Source organism: Schistocerca americana, chromosome X (genome assembly GCF_021461395.2).
Source record: "Schistocerca americana isolate TAMUIC-IGC-003095 chromosome X, iqSchAmer2.1, whole genome shotgun sequence".
Lineage (NCBI taxonomy): Eukaryota > Metazoa > Arthropoda > Insecta > Orthoptera > Acrididae > Schistocerca > Schistocerca americana.
Window position 1 is genome coordinate 676945725 of NC_060130.1, and position 22137 is coordinate 676967861.

At 37.1% G+C, this 22137-nt stretch overlaps 1 protein-coding gene and 1 non-coding gene across 2 annotated transcripts in view; one reads left to right on the plus strand and one right to left on the minus strand.

Moving 5' to 3' along the window:
* The window catches only part of LOC124556243 (potassium voltage-gated channel unc-103), a 700301-nt gene that overhangs the window by 626697 nt on the left and 51467 nt on the right, over window positions 1–22137 (plus strand). The gene's annotated exons all lie outside the window — the stretch shown is intronic.
* On the minus strand, window positions 9784–9856 carry Trnaa-agc. The gene has a single exon. It is a non-coding gene; the product is annotated as a tRNA-Ala (tRNA).

Consider the following 22137-nt stretch of genomic DNA (forward strand, 5'->3'; position numbering starts at 1 on the left):
CCCAATAGAAAAACTTAACTGTAATTCCAGTAAATTCATTAAATTGCAAGATATTTTCACCATAGCCTAAATCTCACCAAATTTTAACTTGGTAGTGAGAGTGCCATACATACACAGTTAACAGGTCTAAAAATAAATTATGTAATGTCATATGCATATTCTAACATTTCAACACCTTTGGTTTATCTTTTCTGTGATATTAAGATAAAATATTTTCTGCTGTATTTAATTGTTCAAGAAATTAAGAAATCAGCAATTAAATCAGTTGCTCAACTAAACCAACTGTTATAATGTTTATTTGGAGTACATTTTCTTCAATAATAGGAAGAAAATAATCTCATATCTGTGATGTAGGATTTAGCTCTCATTCACCAATTTTGCTTATACATGTAGGCTTCATTATCTTCAATAGTACTTCCTCTGAATGTGATACTCTCCTCAAGATTTTTACAATTGCGTTTTGGTAATAAACTATCGTCATTTCCCCTCTGGTTAAATTTCCTTCTAGAACAACAGTGAATTCAGTACTACATAAATTAATGGTGCTGTGTATTGACTCATAACTCATAATCAGTTGATGGGACTAAAATCAGTTATTCAAAGATTTAGCAAAATTATTTTTGCCCTATTTAAATTTGTTTGTAATACTATACAAACCAATGACCAAAAATTCTATCAAATTGTGAAACGATAAAGAAGACAACAGAATTATGTTGTATGTTGTTGTTGCTCTATAATTCTTCCATTTTTATGACTCATTCTGGAAGAATTGTGTGATTAACTATACCTAGAGGCCACACCACATCTGTTATACTACTACATGTGTTACAAATTAGGTCTAAACAATAAATGAATCATCATTATGCATTCATGTGTATTCCTTTGTTACTCAGTCACAACATATACAAAGTAATTCCATTTTAAAGGATTGGTACATCCTCTACAATGAGAGATGTTTTGTGGCGGAGTTCGTAGCGACAAGCAATTCCCTGTAGAAACGGCTTACGAAGTCACCGCCACACTTTTAATAGCGGGCCGACCGGTCCGCTGGAACAGTGAACAGCAAGATGAAAACCCAAACACTCTGATTAAATAAAAGTCGGTACTTATCTTTATTAACGAAGATACAGACACAGTAGTGAACTTTGTGTCTACAGAAATCAGTCTAGTTCGAGTCGGAGCGGCTAGGTCAGCGTCGGCTGACGACAAACAACAACTCTGCTGCGATGAACACACAACTGACTAGCAAGTACACAATTCGGTGGCGAGTATACAACTGAGCGGCGAATACAGAACTGTCCTAGCGCTCGCGACTCCAGCGCTTAAGAAACCAGAAGCCAGCGGTGGCGCGCGCAGACTTGCGGCGATTTCCTGTTTCGCTGGCGCGGCTTATGCGGACAGCGTCCGGACTTTGATGCTGCCAACCTTTTGGCAGCGGGCTCGGGTGGCATTACTGGCTAGGATATAACAAGATGTATGTAGTTTAAAGTGTTAAGCTGCCTTATTTGGACTTAGAAATCTCTCTCATCATGTTGACTTGCAGGATGGGTGCTCTTTACATACTTTTGCTCGATAATATTGAGTGGTTACAATTAAGGTGTAGGTAGTCACAGAGGTCCAGTGTAGGAGATAGAGAAGATCCAAAGAAGAGCAGCACGTTTCGTCACAGGGTTATTTGGTAACCGCGATAGCGTTACGGAGATGTTTAACAAACTCAAGTGGCAGACTCTGCAAGAGAGGCGCTCTGCATCGCGGTGTAGCTTGCTCGCCAGGTTTCGAGAGGGTGCGTTTCTGGATGAGGTATTGAATATATTGCTTCCCCCTACTTATACCTCCCGAGGAGATCACGAATGTAAAATTAGAGAGATTAGAGTGCGCACGGAGGCTTTCAGACAGTCGTTCTTCCCGCGAACCATACGTGACTGGAACAGGAAAGGGAGGTAATGACAGTGGCACGTAAAGTACCCTCTGCCACACATCGTTGGGTGGCTTGCGGAGTATAAATGAAGATGTAGATGTACTGTGTGGTAGCAGAACTTGGCACTTACGCTAATATTTTAATGCAAAACCAATCAACGCTGGAAAAAATTAGTTCCAAATTTGGCCACCAGGTGCAAATCTGGCACTGTACACTGTTAGTATAATGGTATGCCATCCACACTTGCATTTGACAATCCATAACATGAGTGAACAGTGTGGCTGTCAAGAAGAGAGACTATATGATGTTAGTGAAACTGTTTTATGTGAACGGCAGCAATTACAGTGTTGCATTGAGAGTGTGTTGCTGACTGAAAGTCCTAAGGAGGGACATAATGTCATTAAATAGTTTAAAGAAGATTATAATGAAATTCGAAATCATGGGTGAGCTTGATATGGCACCTGGAGGAACAAAGCATGCTATCCCAGTGGAAGTTATTGATGACGTTGCTGTCACTGTTACTGACCATGCAGCACATGCTCCAGGTAGTAATAGCACTCATGTAGTGTCATGAGAATTGTCTGTCCCATGGTCAACAGTACAGAAAGTCTTGCAGTCTGTTTTACACAAGTACCTGTACAAGATTCAGATGGTCCAGCAACTGAAACCTCATGATCCTCAGCAATGTTCTTAATTTGCTCTTTGGTTTCTGACACACATCATGTTGACATGTGGCCAGGCAATATTCTATGGAGTGATGAGGTATGATTTATATACACGGTGCACTGAATACACAGAACTGCCAAGTCTGGGGTACTGTGAAACCATGCGTTGTGCATGAAGAGCCATTGCAGTCACTGTACTTTACTGTGTAGTATGGATTCACAAGTACCTTTATTCTTGGTCCATTCTTTGTTGAAGAGAATACATGCAGAGCACCTGAGCACCTGTGAGGTGTACTGTGATGCCTGCATGTTATCAAGACTTTCTTGTTCAGCAAGCGATTCCTGCTTTGGAAGTGTGCAACTGTGTGGAAACCACTGTTTTCATGCAATATGGGGTACCAGATCATGTTGCTCACCCAGTGAAAGATATGCTTTAGGCAACCTTACACGAATGTGCTATTTTCAGAGGTTTTTGAGATGCATGACCTGCAAGATCACCTGATCAGAATCCATGAGACTTTTGGCTCTGGGGAAATCTAAATGAATGCATTTACCCATATTCAGTCTCTACCTCATCTGAAGGTCAGTATACATTAACAAGTTTCTCAGATTCCTCCAGAACTGCAGGGAGCAACTGTTGATCACATCATTTTACAGATGCACCATCTCTTCCTTATCTCTGGTGCTCATAATAACAGTTAATAATAACAGTTAATAATAAAATCAAAATAACTTTTCTGCGTATGTCCCATTCCTTATCCACTATATGGAAACATTTTTATACATCTTTCTTGCAGTGCCAGATTTGAACATGGTGACTGAAAATGCAGAAATTGAACTAATTTTTTTCCAGTGTAAATTTGTTCTGCATTAAAGCATTAGCATATCTACCAAGTTTCACTGCCGTATGATAATTACAGCCCACACTTGACCTTTGTGAGTAGCTGCACTTTAACTGTAACCATCTGGTGTCATGTGGCATTATCATTTGGGCAATGCATATAGGGTCAAAACAGTGTCTACCCTACAGAAGCATGTAGTACAAATAATATGTTAAGTTGATAACCAAACATTCTCCAGAAAGCTGATCACAGACATAGGAATTCTTACAGTTTCATACCAATACATATTCTTCCTAATGGTATCTGTGATCAGCAAAAAGAGTGAATGTAAGATGAACTGTACAATTCACAACAACAGAACTAGATATAAATATAATTTTCATTTAGACTATGCAACTCTATCTAAGGTTCAGAATGGAGTTTTATATTCTGATGCAAAAATCTCTTAACAAGTTGGCAGGATGCATCAGGCAGGAACTTCAAATTCCTCTTATGTTCAAAAGTGAAGTAGAAGAATACCCTATTACCCACTCTTACAACTTACATAATATTTAGAATTTGGCATGTAAATTTCACATAACATCAATGTTGTGTTAAACAGATCTTGACTCTTCCAATATATAGAAAGAGCTGATTGTAGTCTGTGTAAAGTTGCAAAGATGCTTTGTAGAATGTATTAGATAAAAACAGCTGCTGAGTGGCATTAAGTGAGAAGCAGTGGCTTTTTTCAGAATTTGGTTTTCCTCTTAATACACATCAACATATCAGTATATCAAATAACCTAGAAGTAATTCCCATAATTGTCAGTGTAAGATGATTTGCAGTGGCCATAATTTGTAATCATTATAATTCACAGAAGTGCTGAGTCTGCATATTAATGTACATCTTCCACATCCCTGAAGGCTCCCCTTCATTATGGAATTTATTGGAATGTATGGACAAGGAACCAACCTTCTGTGGAAGGATAGCATTGTCATTTGTATTGTCACTAGGCTCCCTGCTGGCCAGTCAACATTCCAAGAAGGTGATTGGACTTAGTTCATTATGTTGCCAGCAACACAAAGGCCCAAAGTAAGTAAACAGTATTGTGTGGAACGCAGAAATCAATGAACTTTCACCTAAATAATTTGTTATGGTGGTGACTGCATACTTTGGGAAACAATGCTAGTTTTGAAGTATATTGTACAGAGCATTTTAGAAGGAAGGAAGAAAGAAAGAAAGATTAGAGTTTTAATATCCAACATGTTACAATCAAAAAGCAAGAAGAAACTTAATAAGTATACAAGAAGGGAGAGGGAGAGATGTTTTTGGTACAATGGCGGGGGTTGATGGGCAGAGATCATGAACTCAGCAAATCATTATGATATTAACGAAAGCCCTGTCTTATGTGAGAAATGGAAGGGAACAAAAGTTTTTGCATGGACATAGAAAAGGAGATTAAAGTACATTCTACAATAAGTTGTGGACTGGAGGAATCTTTTATCTGAGAGAGGAGGAAACACCTCAGAGCAGACTAGTGTGGATCAACTGACAGGTGGGGGAGGAATTGGACATAAGACTTGTTCTCCTTGCTCATACATTATGTAACATGAAGTGACAATTAATTAATGCACAAAAATACCATTACTGCTTAAGCAATACTGTGCATCATTACTCATTTTCAGTCTTACATAGTGAATTCACAGATACATTATGCGTATACTTCTGTTGTTATTTCCATGTATAGTAACAGTAATAATTGTGTTGTACACAACATTAATTTCATATATCTAAAAACAAAGATGATGTGACTTACCAAATGAAAGTGCTGGCAGGTCGACAGACACACAAACAAACACAAACATACACACAAAATTCAAGCTTTCGCAACAAACTGTTGCCTCATCAGGAAAGAGGGAAGGAGAGGGAAAGACGAAAGGATGTGGGTTTTAAGGGAGAGGGTAAGGAGTCATTCCAATCCCGGGAGCGGATTTTCCCCCTAAGGTAAGTCTTTCCGCTCCCGGGATTGGAATGACTCCTTACCCTCTCCCTTAAAACCCACATCCTTTCGTCTTTCCCTCTCCTTTCCTCTTTCCTGATGAGGCAACAGTTTGTTGCGAAAGCTTGAATTTTGTGTGTATGTTTGTGTTTGTTTGTGTGTCTGTCGACCTGCCAGCACTTTCATTTGGTAAGTCACATCATCTTTGTTTTTAGATATATATTTCCTACGTGGAATGTTTCCCTCTATTATAACCACAACATTAATTTCATGTATACATAACTATATTTGCATCCATTTCCTACAGAATTTGGACACAATACTCTTCTTTTTTCCTCTGATTTATCACAGTATTGAGAAACTTGGTTCTAGAACTGATGTTTTAAATTTTAATTATAAGTAGCTGATCATGTGTACTTTTATAAAACAATCACTGAAAACAAAATGCCAGTTAAAATTATCTCTATTGAAATAACAAATGGAGTATCTTCTAATAGTAGGTACAAAATAAAATATCTTCCAACTACTACTGTTGATATTGCTCTAGAGAAAAGTCACTTTACTGTCTGGTGGATATTTTAGTGTAATATGGAAATAGTTGAGAAATGTATGTCCATCAAGGTTCAACAGTACCTTAAAAAACTTTGCCTATGACTATTATTCTAAAGCCTGTTAGTCTAAAGTATTTAACCTTCTTAGCTTTATATCTCATTTATGTACAGTAATCAGAGAAATTCAGGTGCATCTTTCAGGTATGTGATACACCAACAACATATGTACACACTAATATGTCCACTTTGACTTTCAGTGAAAAATGTTAGTAAATGAGTTATCTGAAAAATATGTAGAACAGATAGTTCAGAACCCCACTCATGTTGAAAATATATTAGATCTAATGACAACAAACAGACCTGACCACTTTGAGGAAGTCCACATTGAAACTGGTATCAGTGACCATGGGGAACATAAAGTTAATTAGTTAGTTAAAGCAGTATTCAATACCAAATTACGAAGAGCAAATAAAATAAGCAGAAAGATTTATATTGAGCAAACTATACAAAGGATCTATAGTGTTTTATCTCAATGAGAAAACTGAAAGTTTTAGCTTAGGACAGGAACATGTGAGGAACTATGGCTCAAGTTTAAAAGAATAGTTGACCATGCACTGGATAGATTTGTACCTAGTGGCACAGACCATGATGAGAGATATTCTCCATGGTATACAGTAACTATAAAGAAACTTCTAAAGAAATGGAGTATACTGCATAATAGGGATAAAGCAAAGCAGAGGGCTACAGATAGAGAGATGATGAACGAAACACATTTGGTCATGTAGAGAGCAATGTATGACTACCATAGCAGAATATTGTCGAAATATATTTCACAAAACCCAAAGAAATTCTTGTTGTATGTGAAGGCTGACAGCAGCATCAAAGTTAGTGCCAATCTCTCATTGACAAGGCAGAAAATGAAATTGAGAGTAACAAAGCAAAAGTGTAGATGCTTAACTCCATTTACAAATGTTCCTTTACAAAGGAAAAACTAGAAATATTCCCTCAGTTTAATTCTTGCACCGCTAAAAAGATGTGTGAAATAGATACTAGTGTCAGTGGCATTGAGAAATAGCTGAAATCTTTAGAACTGAACAAAGCCCCATGGCCTGATGGAATCCCTATCTGATTCTAAAACCAGTTTTTGACTGAGTCAGGCTCTCTGGTATAATCTAGTGTAGATCCCTTGACCAGTAGCTGAAGAAAGCACAGATCACACATGTCTACAAGAAGGGTAGTAGAATAGATCCACAGAAATATGATCCAGTGTTCTTTACAATGATATGTTGTAGAATCCTAGAACATATTCTGGGCTCAAACATAATGAGGTATCTTGAACAGAATGACCTCCTTCATATCAACCAGCAAGGATTCTGAAAACATCAATGAGGCAGAACCCAACTTGCACTTTTCTCACATGACAAACTGAAAGCTTTGGATCAAAGCAGTCATGTAGATACAACATTCCTTAGTATCTGGAAAGCATTAGACTCAGTATCACACCAACACTTATTATTGAAAGTACAATCATATGTGATATGAAACAAAATGTGCGACTAGTTTGATTGTTTCTCGGTAGGGAGGATGCAGCATGTTATCTTGAATGGAGAGTCATCAACAGATGTAGAAATAACTTTGTGTGTACCCCAGGAAAGCATGTTAATTTTGCTGTTTGTTATTAATAGTAACCCAGAACTTTTCACAGGTGATTCAGTTATCCACAATGAAGTGTAGTATGAACAAAGCTGTACAAATATTCAATCACAACTTGTTAAGATTTCAAAGTGGTGCAAAGTTTGGCAACTTGTATAAATATTCAGAAATGTAAAATTGTGCACTTCACAGAAAAAGTATCCTATGAATATAGTACCAGTGAGTCATAATTGGAATCTGTAAACTCATACAAATATCTGGTGCAACACACAATATGGATATGAAATGGAACAATCACATACATTCTGTTGTGGGTAAAGCAGGTGGCAGACTTTGGTGTATCAGTAGCATACTTGGAAAATGAAATCAATCTACAAAGAAGATTGCTTAAAAATCACTAGTGTGACCCATCCTAGAAATGCTGATGAAGTGTGTGGACCATTACAAAATAGGACTAGCAGGGGGTATTGAACGTATACAGAGAAGGGTAGAGTGAATGGTCATAGGTTTGTTTGATAAATGGGAGAGTGTCACAGCGATGATGAAAGAACTAAACTGACAGACTCTTGAAGTTAGATGAAAACTGTCCTGAGAAAATGTACTAACAAAGTTACAAGTACTGGTTTTAAATGATGACTCTAGGAACGTGCTAAAACTCCCTACATATTGCTCCTATAGGGATAAAGAGGACAAGATTACATTAATCACAGTATGCACAGAGGCATCATGATTTCTGTACTCCACATATGAATGGAATGTGGAAAAGCCCTAGTTACTTGCACAGTGGGATGCACTGTCTACCATGCACTTCACAGTGGTTTGCAGTATAGCTATAAATGCAGTTGGGGAATGTAGTAGCATTTAGAGAACTATCTCCGGTGTAGTCACACACTCAGATATCTTTCCTATGTTCATTCCACATTTTTGTGTTGTCTTTCCTTGGACCATAGTTTTTCTAGCACATTACATCAAATTCCTTAGATGTATTACAGTTCTCAAGTGTATGAACTACCCACCTGTGAACATATCATTTCAACAGCTTCACTGTATAATTAATTTTTGGTTCTTCAGATCACCCCTGTGGATGACGTCCCTTGTACAGCTTTATAAATATTAATACACTTTCTTCTTCTTTTCTTAAAGGTTTAGGCATTTGTGTCTGTTCCATTTTCACTTTTCACTGTGGCTCACAGAATATAATTCACCTGTGGGATTAAATATCAAATCATTCAAAAGTATTCAGTTGTATAACACTTCAGCATACTGTTATCTACTTTTGGCCCACATGTATATCCCAAATTATTTATGGTTTCCCATGTCTCAGTAATGCTTCTAGCAATTACTAATTTCTCACTTGGTTTCCCTATTCTCCATCTATATTAACTGCTCGCAGTTTCTCCATTACTGTATCCAACTATGCTATTCAAAATTCAGCTTGAGAGTGGAAATTTTTTGTTAGACCTCTAGTTTGTTATCTACAATGTTTCTCAACACTACCAAATATGTATCAGTCTCCATTCCTAACTCCTGGACAACCATGACTTTTATGTCAATATTGACCTACATTTGTGTGATTTTTTGTGAAGGCCATCAAAATATTCTCTTAAATAAATATTCAGAATTTGTGTACAGGTGTGCTGAGGACAAATTTCCCACTTTCTAAGTATCCATTGAGGCAGAAACTTCTTTTAGAATACAACTGAGTAAAGCAACACTGTTGTGTTCATCTCCTGTGAAGATATTGAACCATCCATGGTTGAAAGCCTGTTGGAAGCGCTGTACTAGTCACACATGCACATGCATTCTGTTGTAAAGAATAGATTTTAAGAATAAACACATACCGCACATAAAGTGATAACTGCATACACTGTTTACAATGGGATCCACACATTCCATTAATTAGTACTGATCAGGTTATCAAACAATAAACTGCATGAGTCCTTCAGTATTAATATGACAGAAAAAAATTTCTTTCTTTTCTTTATCCATTGGTCACTGACCTTGTAGACTAAGTGCTGCATCAGCAATAAGTATATATGTGCTGTGTGTCCTTCCAGACATGTCTGAAAGAACAGACACCAATTTCATCCAACAGTGATTATGAATTAAGACATAAAGAAATTACAGAGTTTATGAGTGGGAATTGATTTAAATCAATGAGGAAAGTTGAAAATTTGTGCCAGACCACGATTCGAACCTGGGGCTCCTGCTTGCTAGGCAGATGCTCTGACCACTAAGCCATCTGAGCACAGTGGTCATTGAAACTGCATAATAGCTGCTGGATCAAAATGGTGTCTGTTCTTTCAGACATGTCTGGAAGGATAGACAGCACACACACACACACACACACACACACACACACACACACACACACACACACAATGATCTCCTCCATGCAGATGCACACCAGGCTCCAATTATTAGAAGAATCAGCAAAATGCCATGAGTAATGAGGATAATGTGTAAGGGCACTACATAATAAGAGTTTGGATAAGTTGGTAATGTGCACCTGACAGGAGGTGTGCTAGTGAAGTCCGTACGGTTGCAATGACCACTGTTTCTGGACAGCTCAGTGGTCAGAGCATTTGCCTAGTACACAGGGAACTCGGATTCGAATCCGGGTCTTGCACAAATTTTCAACTATTCCCTATGATTTCCACCAATGCCTGCTCACAACCAACATCTGTAATTCCTTCATGTCTCAACAATAAGTTTCCACTGCTTTCTGCATGTTGTTTTCTCCAAATTGACTACATTCAAAGCTTCCACATCTTTCTTTATATTGTCTGCCCATCTGTTTCTTGGCCTACCCAGTAGTCTTTTTGTTGTAATGTGGGAATGAAAGCTTGCTTATAAGTCATGTCTCTGGCATATGGATTATGTGACTTGTCCATTGAAGTTGTTTGCTCTTTTGATATTGTAAAACATCGGCTAGTTCATGATCTCATAAATTTCATTATTCTTTCTTGCTCTCCAAATATCTCCATCTCTTATGGGGTCCCAGATTTCACATCCCATTTCCTTCAAATGCTAGAAACTTTTGTATCTCCCTTTTAATTAGTGTTCAGTTTTCTGAATTGTAGAGGACAATGGAACATATAACAGCACTGTAGATCTTCATTTTTACAGCATGTGACATGGCTTCAGTCTTTAATGTATCTTTGAGGGCATACAGACATCTGGAGCCAGCAGAAATTCTTTGATTTACATCAGGGGTCTCCAAACATTTCCACAAAATCCTAAGGGCTGAGGTCTAGCTACAGTCTGTCTTAAGTTTTCTTAAGGGGGGCCGGAGGTGCCTATGCTGCCCACGTTAAAATCACTAAGTTTGAGGAACATTTATGAATAAACTACGAAATAGAAAAATTTGAATTCTTTTTTTACATATAGAGTGGTTTAGTATTGCAGTTATGACAGAGGGATTTTGGAGTATCTTTTCTAGTTTCCTTCCAATTATTTTTTTTTATTAATGACCCAAATTTTTTTTACAAATAATTGCTTTATAATTAAACTGAAATGAAACTACTGAACATATTGCCAAATGGCTGTGCTACAATGTAAGTTTGACCACAAGGAGTGCTGTATAAAAATTTCATCTCTCTAGCTTGAGTGGATTTTGGAAAATGTTCCTTATATTCGAAAAATTCTAATTTACGGGAAATGGCTATCAAAGTTTCTCAATACATTCCTGCACTATAGGATGGATTATCAGGGTCTTCTTCTTCATCCTCCAAAAGCTTCCTCTTCTGTCTTCTTTTCTGGCCTGTTGTTCCATCATACGTCATATGCCTTTCTCTTCTTTCTGCTCCTCTTACCCTTTCTCTGTCAATATTTCTTAGTGCTCGTACAGTGTTCACCCCAGCTGTAAATCCTAATGCCTTCAGAACTTCACACTGTTCCTTTGGTTGTAGGCTTCTATTGCGTCATAAATGCCAAAGTGCAGTGTTTTTATGCATACAAACACCCTTTTAGGAATCACTTTCCAAATCAAATTGCTTACGCTCTCATTAGGATTCTGCGTCTTTCCGTGTAGACGTTTGTGTAACAATTCTGGCTGTGCTAAGCCATGAAAAATTGGTTTTATTGTTTTATTGTACATACTGCATATTACCCGCTTTACACAAGAAGTATAATACTACCAACAACAGGCGCAACACTGAACTAATTCGAAACGGTAAACAGCAAAGAGACGATGTTCCGCGCTCTTATTCATTGTAGTATTGCAACTTGGTATTAGTGTTAATTTTCTTTTCCCTACATTCTTCCTCTTCTTATATACATGGTTACTAAAATGCGGCATCGTAACCAGAACAAAAGTGTACGACAATATTAAATGGAGCAAGATGTTCGAAATTCTGAGGAAAATAGGAGTAAGCTGTAAGGAAATACGGGTAATATTTGTCACAGAAAACAATGTAGCCAACCCTTGCACTCTCGCTGTATGCATAACATAAGGTGCTGTATGCATAACAGGCTGAGAAAATTCCAAGCAGTTCGCCAGGAAGTCACAAGAGGGTGTTAGATGCATTCAGCGGCCGCTCATTTCCTCTGCAGGCGTGGGGGAAAATGGTAATAACTCCACTTCTAGGGCGAGTAGAACAATAATTCAAAGTTTACATTAAAGAGGAATGTTCCAATTAATTTTCGGTAGAAAAAAAAAAAAAAAAAAAAAAGAGAATGTAATTCTTTGGATTTGACCACCTCTGGCTCCCCTTAAGTCTGTGTTCGTTAGTACTGCTCAGAACTCCTCGGTACAGTTCAGAAGTGTTTTTGAAGCTTACCACTGCTGCCAATATTTACAATCTGATGCTGAATGACCCTGCAGTAGTTGTTACAAAGTGAACTGCTTATTGTTTGACCTCAAGCTGCGGCCTTAATTTCATTTCATAAATGCTTTCACAAATAAATACCACTTGTGAAGGACATTGTAATGCACTTTTATGAAAATCTGCTTACTCTGTTATTCATTACCATCACAGCAAGTGATCACAACATAGCATGAGATGCATATGGTATCAGCACTGTGGGTATTTTCCCACTGCAAGATTTCTCGCCACTTGGTGGTAATAGCAGTTACCTCTTCATTCCCTGAGGTCACAGCTGGCAAGGCTCAAGAAGAATTGTACAGACTCAAGTTCATCATACCAACATGCTGTAGTGTTAAATTAAGCATAAATTTTTGCTTCTGATGATATCTGTGGCACACGTAGTGGGGTGGACTCCACTCTGCAATGTCTGTCATCTCTTACGGGCAAGTGTCCAGGTCATTTCATTGTCGTGGTGATAGCTGATGTGCATACTGCACTTTACATATTCTTATGATTACTTCCAACAGTGCTAAACATATAGAAGTGATGCCTCCTGGAGTGTAGAGAAGTGCAGTAGTAGGCTACAGCACCATCTTGTGGTTAGTGGCAACATGTGCACTCTGAAAACAAAATATAGTGAGACTAATGTGTTTTGTGACTGCAGTTTCTTAGTGAAGATACTGTGTGCTTAATTTAATTTAATTAAAATTGCCTTAAAGATAAATCAAGTGCAATGTGGAGAAAATGACTTGTATTATGAAGCATTACGCTGACCTAACTGTCAGAAAACTCTGAAGCGATTTTTTGCAATCCAAATAACAACAAAATGTTCTTGAATGAAGTAATCATCCTCTGGCTGTTAAAAACAGTGAGTGGGCATGATAGTTACCATTCTATACAGTTTTAATTAAATATACGAATGACCTTAATTTGAAGTTATTAGTAGAAAACCAGTTACTGCCTGATTTGTACACCCATATTTAATCCTTCTGATAAAAAGTTGTTTTGTTTCAGTCTCAATTCAATGAAAAATGTTTCAAAAATTTTAATACATGTAAAATATTCAGTCAGGACTCAGAGACTCCGCTTCCAGTAGACTTCTCTATTGAAATTTTTCTTCTTTACAGCCAGCAGCGTAATATGTGTCTGATAACGACATGATTGTTATAGTTGATACACCAAATAGCTGCTTATAATAAGTAATCTTTATTTATGAGGTCTGTTTTGGTACTCATACCTGTTCTCACCAAAATTGTAATTGCAGGTACTTGAAAATTGTGACTAAGCCAAAACAGACTGTCGTAAATAAAGATTACTTCATTATAAGCAGCTATGTGGTGTATCAACTATATCAATCTCTATTGAAACTTTGAGTGCTTCAAAAATAAATTATGAGTCTCATTTTTTAGATTTTGATTCATTTGAAATCACTACCAAAATTTTCAAAATTCTTTTAATGCCGATATAGAAACTTGTACCCCAGAACTTTAAACAGAAAGGGTTGAATTGCAGTGTAGTGACTTTTATAAGGATAAATATTTAAATTCATGATTGTATGAATTTTATGCTGTTTGACCAGTTGCATAAGTTTGCACAAGGATTTTTTTCCACTTTCAGCACTACTTATATTTGTGAAAAAACATTCTACGAAAAAAATTACAGATCGAAACATCATAATTGCTCCTAAAAACAACTGAGTGCTGTACATATTTTGTATGATTTATTTTCGTTGTAAATTTTTCACTGTAAAGTGTTACTTCACTTAATAAGCTTGATTCATTCCTGAATCTTACTCGAATCCATACAGAATAGGTAAATGCATTCAGTTCTGAAAAATTGTTACTCAAACAGATTTAGAATGGAGGTTCATAATTTCTTATTTGTAGTACGGGCATCTTTAATGAATTCGTTTTCCTTAATGGTGGCAAATTAAAATCATAATTCATAAGCAGATACTGTAAGGGAAAGTGTTACCATGCACCATCAAAGAAAAGACCTTGGAACATCATTACAGAGAATTTGCAGCATCATTGTGGAAGCTCGGGCAGTGGTGCAGGTGGCAACTGTGGTGCTAGATATATTGTGATCAGTGCAGCTGATTGAATACAGAATTGTTGGAGCTTTTGCTTTACAGAACAGTAGTTTATAGAGAATGTGTGATTTACTGTTCATTTTTAGTTGTCAAATAGACCGTAGTTTGGAGCCCCCATTTACATATATGGGTATTTGATTATTACAACTGTAGCAACGTTCCAGGTATTTCAATTGATTAACAGACTTGAACTTGTTTCTGTCAACTGTGAAGTGCTCTTATGCATATTTAGTTGTTTATACATATGCATTACAGAGTATGCAAGTAGACAGGAAAATCTTACTGGAACAAATTCATCGTAATTAAATTAAACAGGCAGATAATATAAATTTGATGCAAGAATCTTAACAAAATGAAATGCATGACTGTGACTAAGAGATGCATGTATGAACATAAAGTCAAAAAATAGAAATTTCTACTTGTAACTCTGACATCCCAGGGACTTTGGTGTATCTATAGTATGATGTTAGGCTTTAATATCACTTATGCTTTCTTGAATTATAATATAGAATAATATACAAGCTGATTTAAAAAGATAACTTCACTGTCACCAGTTATGATGCAACTATTATTAAAAAGACCAAGCAGAACAAAAATGATAAGTTCAGTTGTGCTTGGATGGGTCAGTCAGTAGAGCACTTGCTCTTGAAAGGCAAAGGTCTCATGTTTGAGTCCCTATCTGCCACACAGTTTTAACTTGCCAGGAACTTTCAAACATGGTAAATATTCATTCAACAATAATTTTCAAGCTGTAAGACCAAGTATGTCAACTTTATACTTGCTGTTTTCTTTGGATCTGAAGTGTGTTTCTCTTTGACAGCCAATATTTCACTATGAAACATATCCTGTAGATCACATATCAGAATTCCCCTCATTCTGTTATGCCATGTACCCAGAACACAATACATTTCTGTCTCACATCAGCTTGATAAATTAAAATGGATTGTGACAGTCTTCTGTGTAGTTGTGAGAGCATTGTATCAGAGCAAAGTGAATTTGAATTTGGACAAATTGTGGTGCCCATATGGTGGGTGCGTCCATAGCAAACAGAAACCATCTCAAAAATTTATACTGCTTACACAGAAAGCAGAAAACAGTGTGTGGTAAGTTACAATGTGGACAAAAGTGTGTGTAATCATGACAGAAGGTCACTGAAGAGAAATGTGATTAAAAATAAGAGAAGGACAACTGCAGAATTGAATGTCACACTCACAAACCCTGTCAGCACCAAAACTACACAAAGGGAGCTTTTTAAATAGGCAGCCGGCCGGTGTGGCCGAGCAGTTCTAGGCACTTCATTCTGGAACTGCAAGACTGCTACGGTCGCAGGTTCAAGTCCTGCCTCAGGCATGGATGTGTGTGCTGTCCTTAGGTTAGTTAGGTTTAAGTAGTTCTAAGTTCTTGATGACCTCAGGTGTTAAGTCCCATAGTGCTCAGAGCCATTTGAACCATTTTGAACCATTTTGAACCATTTTTAAATTGGCAATTGTAGGGCGAACTGGTATTCCATGGGCACACATCAGTGATGCAAATGTCCACAACGGGAAAACATGTTGCTGGAGCAATAAGACCTGGACTGGACATTTGGCTGGATGAGTTTCACTTCACAGTGTTCCCAACTTCTGGCTTAGTTTACACCCTAAGAGTGAAATGTAGTGCAATTTCAGAGATGATTTGGGCAGCTCTATCATGATTTTCCACAGACCCCATGGTTTCTCCATAAAGTCACATTCAAGACAAGGTTTGTGTGACCATTTTGACAGGTCAAGTACATCCAATGGTAGAATGTTTGTTCCCTAATGGCGATACTATGTTCCAAGATCACAGAGCCCCTGTTCACATAGCTGTGATTTTGTGAGCATGGGGATGAACTGTCACGTCTTCCCTGGCTACCACAGTCACCAAATCTCAATATTTATTGAGCCTTTGTGGTCCATTTTGGAGAGAATTGTGTGTGATCACAATCCGCCTCCATCATCATTACATCTGAACTAGTCAGTACTTTGCAGGAAAAATTACATAACAGTCTCCTGAAAACCATACAGGGCCTGTATTTATCCACTCTGAGATGACTGGAAGCTGTTTTGAAAACCAACAGGTTTCCTGTGTTTTTGATGTTTTGATATTTTGATATTTTTGTTCAACCTGTGTAAAGTAAATGCCAGACAATTTTGATAATAGTTCAGTTGTGTCTCGGTACTGCTTGAGAATGAGTTATCATACAAAACTGGTAGCAGTAGATAAAGTACAAAAGAAGCTGCTCTGGTGGATTATTATTACTTTGAAATTAATTTGATGACTGTAAATTCCTTGGCATCAACTATATTAGGTATAGATCTACTACCCAACATTGACATATGAAAACTTGTACCAGACCAGGACCCAAACCCAGATTTCCTGCTTAAAGCAAGCAGTTGCATTATCTGTGTACGCTTCCCGGACCAACCCAAGCTTTCATATGTCGCACCATCTGCGTCCTTATATATTCCACTAAATTCATCACGTAATGCTTGCAATGTTACTTGAATTGCCACAACAGGGAGGATGAGACAATGAGGAACCAAAAATAGTGTTGTCAATTCCTTGCTGTCTCATTCTCCCAAGATATACCACATAGAAGCAACACATATACGTCAACATTTTTCATAGATTTCAAGAAATGTAGACGGAAATATCTGTGATACTGGTTCAAGTGCAGATGCTATGAATAGAAAATGTATCTAAACTGGTTCAAATACTTTTGGTATGAGAGGGATGTTGTTAAAATATTCTTTGTTAAATTTTCGCTTTCAGCAAGCATAACGGCAGGTAACATAAAGCAATTTCAACAGAAGCTGGCACAGAATGGGGTACTGTTCCAGAGCTCAATGTTAGAGGAAATGCTGGTTAACAAGGATAATGTTAATGACATCATTCGGGAAGATTTGTATAAGCGGAAGATATATTCCTAGTTTGTGCCACAAAAAAATTATTGATCAATGATGGGCAATACAGATAAAAATAAGTGTAAGTGTCTTTGACATGTGTGACCAAGTTTCACCTTTCCTTCAAACCAGTAAGAAAGAGGAACATACTTACAGATACTAGTTCGGTCTAGGGAAGGATACCAATCAACATGGCAACAGTTTGTGGATGTCTGCTTCTAGTTTTTCAGATGTTTAAAGACATCTGACTTACGTCAGTTTCTAAAGAAGTCTTTGCTAACAGTTTCCAGCAGCTTTTGCAAGTGTTGTCAAAAGTGAATTATCAACAAAGTAGATTGCTTTGCTTCTATTTTCTGTCATTTTAGTTTTATTATACAATTTTTTGAACTTTTTATACACATCTTGTAGATATGTGTATGATCACTGATTTAATGGCTGTAAGAACAGAAATTTGTATTTACTTCTCCAGGGATCCAGACATCTGTGTAATATACAAATGAGGAGTTAATATGATATGCTTTAAATTTGTCTAATAATTTCTCAGAAACCTAGACAATGACAGAAAGTTGATCCACACTTTATTTCCATATCTTTTCTGCGATTTTGTGTGTCATTGTTTATCTACAGATGTCTTTTGTGAACAGCGAGAAAATAATATTAAAGAATAAATTTACGAATACCTAAGGGAAAAGATTTCAAGCTCCCTGGAGGAATGTTAATTTTATATGTCCTTCTGTGTGATTAAGTAGGGTAATAGACTGCCAATAAATGGATTAATCAATCAAAAATCCCAATGCAGAGGACAGGAGGGAGTGGAAGCATGCAAAATATGACTGCAATATTGTCTCCAAGTCAACACGATGACAGACTTTCCTTAGTGCTATGAAACCTGATGTGATTCTTAAAGTATCATTAACAAATTGAATGCTCAGTTAGATTTTGAGCTTCTAGCTGGTCTTTTTGTTGAAAATGGTGAAGGTGGGCCAGAGGCTGCAATATATGTGTAAATTTGCACTTATCTATACCTTGATGTGCCAGTACACCTCTTTTGTGAATTCAAGTTGTAAGTACCACAGATTACAAAATGTGTAACAGCAGTTCAGTGGTCACACATAAACTTATTCAGCTTAATGGAGAATGCATTGGTGCTGATAGTGACTCCTCTTTTAGAGTTTAATAACAATATTTCATGAAAGCAGAACCCACCAACAAACATTCTGATATTCAAATTGCCTCTATTATTAACGTCAAAGCATGAATAGGCATTGTTGTGTTCAAGAAATATTTATGTGGTGCTATTAAACACCTTGCCTTTTATTGTCTGAATCACTGTTGGATTAAATCTTCTAGTCCTTGTGGGTACTTCACATCTGAGAAAACACCACATAACTGATGAAATCATCTCAGGTTATCAGCTGAGCAGCAGCATCGTCTTGGAGTAATACTTCAGCAACTTCCTAAATGTCTACTTCAGGCAATGAGTTTGGCTCTGGGATGTGATATTTTATATCTACTGGCTCACAGCCTTCTCTGTTGAGGGGGCATCAGGTGGGACAGTAATATATTTCTGGGAGAGGGTACCCCAACTGTGGTGGTGGAGGCAGGCAGGAGGGGAGGGGGCTCTGTCCATCTGCTCCTTCCCTATATATCTCCTCCTCCTGCCTCTCTCTGTCCATCTCCTCCTCCCTGTCTCTCGGCCTATCTGCTCCTCCCCACTTTCTGTCCACCTCCTTCACTTTCCTTTCTCCGACCATCTCATCCTCCTCCCTCTCTCTGTCCATCTCCTCCTCTTTTGTTGCTTTCTCCATCTCCTCCTCTTTCTTTCTCTGTCCATCTCCCCTTCCCTTTCAGTCCTACTCCCCTTCTCTCTTCACAGTGTCGCACCCACTGTAATAGGAGGTTTCTGGTTCTTACCCTCAGAGTAGTATTTTCCAAGTACTAAGTAATATTTGTATCAAGTTTAGTTGAAAATGATTCAGGGGTTTACGAGGAGACTTTTACCGAGTGCATTTTCTGCATGTACACATGTCACATATCTGTTTAGTATAACTCACACATATTTGTGCACCTGTATCTCTAGCAAATTTTATCTTCAATTTCACTTTATGATGTCATATCTCCTGAACGATGTGTTGTACAATGATATAATTTTGCAGCTGCATTAATTGGGAAGTGTAGCCATAGTTACATGTGCAAATATGCCCTGTCTGTCAAATGTGGCTGAAGAGTGATTGTCTAAAGTAGGCTATTTTGAATGGTGTGGTCCACACTAAGTTTACAGTCCAAAACAATTTAATTGCACTTTGATATTAAATAACCTACAGTTTATGGCCAAATTGAGTCTCATCTACTATAATTTATGCACAGATAAACAGCTAGCCACATACCACAGTCAGCTGGTGGCTTATAATGTGATTGTTCGAGTGCAGTAGCCTAACACTGAAGTTAAAGAAGTTTACACATTACAGGCATTTAATTAGCACAATCACTGATCAACTATCTTAAATCACTGTCCTTTCAAGCAGAAATCATATCAACAGTAAAAAGAAAGCGCACAGTAAGTATAATTCGGAAATAACACAGTGCACAGTGCAGTCCTATTGTCACAGTAAACGTTATTGAAGATTAATACAGTTCATGAAGTTAGCTGCAAGGTAACAGTCAATAATTGTAACCAGTCACTGAATTACTGAAAGGTCTCCTGGATTCACAATTTGGATAAAAATTGGCACATTGTACAAATTGTAATTTGTACAATGTACATTTTTAGACACTGATCTTACTCACATTATACACTTGCACAGACTGACTAAAGTGGATCCCAGCAGCCTTTATTTTATAATATTACAATAATTAGCAATCCATTCAGCTGTCATTGTCTACTGTCTTTTTACAATTTACACTTAAGGATTTCTAGTTTTGAATAACTGGACAGTGGAATAAGATTTGTCTGACAGAAGACTTTTACATAAAACAGTAATTGGTACTGAAGTGTGCTCTCTAGTTTGCCAAAATTTGGTATTCTACTTCAGTAACAATATTTTAGGTAAGAGTGCTAATTACTGAAACAAAATGGAGACAAAAGTTACTAACATATTTCGAGCATTCGCTGCACAAATGCTTCTCTTATCTATGTATACTTTTGATCTACTTTATCTGAAAGTTAACAGTTGGGTGCATGTTTACATATGAACAATCATAGCAAAGTTGCAGTCATTGTTATTTGCAATTAGCACAGATTTTAGGTAAACTACTCGTAATTACACCAACTGATTGTGATTAACAAATGGAATGTACTGGATAATGAAGTCAAGTTGGCTAATCCCTGAGTTAATATTTGAAATTTTCGGTAGTGTGCACGTGCACATATAGGTGATAATCTTGAAGATATCTGAAAAAAAATTTCATCTTTCATTTCCTGGAATAGTATAGAAAAGTATAAATCCATTGCCATAACATAAGTGCATCTATAACATCCAACAACTAACCTTAAATGTACGAGGATTTAAGATTTTAGTTCTGTATGAGCATAAGACATTTTACTATATTAGTGAGAGTGCTAGATGATGGTTTCTTAATGTAAAAAAAAAAAAAAAAAAAAAAAAAAAATTAGGAAGGCCTGAGAAACAGAAAACAATTGACAGTATTAAATAAATCTGATTCATAAAGAAAATTTGATGGAACATAGATCATTTTAGAACAACTATCACTTGCAGAACAAGAAAAATGTCCTTTCCTTTATGGGAACTACATAATATGTGTACAAGATAGGTGGTGATGCAGAAATGATGACATATGGAAGTTTGGGTCTGGAAGTGAGCCATGAAAGAATAGCCAAAGCAGTTAAGGCAAATGCTCATCTAAAGTAGGAAATCCAGGTTCGAGTCCTGGAATGGCACAAATTTTCATTGTCATCATTCCATTGGAGTGGAGTGCAATATTGTATTGGCAATAAATCCTGGTAATTAATATTGTCCCAATATACCAGGCACCTTCTATGTATGATTCAGAGTGTCTGTAGTCTTTTTGTTTTTATTTGCATGAAATGAAGCAACAGGTGAACAGCTGCTGCTGTAGAATTTGTATTAATTGATATTTTTTGGCAGTTTAAAACTATGTGCTTGATTGGAACTCAAACTGGAAACATTGGCTTTCATGGTCAATGCTACCCACGCACCAACCCATCCTCGCAGATTCAGTTCTGACACTACCTTTTCATTCTTTACTGACTTCTCAAAATTCTCTAGCATAATTTGCCAAACCTTTGGAGAAGTGGCATAGCCACAGCCTAGGAATTTATTTCCACCTGGGATCTTTTATTTTGCAGCAGAATGTATACTGTGGTTTTGAAACTTCTTGGCAAATTTAACCCAACTGATCATGAGTTCTGGCCATTCAGAACAGTTTTAAACTACTTGCAAGTTTCAAAACAGTGGGCATTGTGCTGCATAGTGAAAGAGCCATTCTATGTTCAAGTTATTTACTAAAATTTGGCATTTAGAATATGAATAATATTTTGGACTGATAAATGTTTTGTGAGGTTCGTGAAAGTTCATTATTGTCTGATATATTCTCTGCAAAAATTCTGAATATTCAGTGATTTTTAATGGCAAGGAACATGGTTTAGGCTGTGAATAAAGCATTTATGTGTATACAAGTGATGTACACATTTGTGAGTCTTGTAAGCAAACGTCTGCACCTGTATA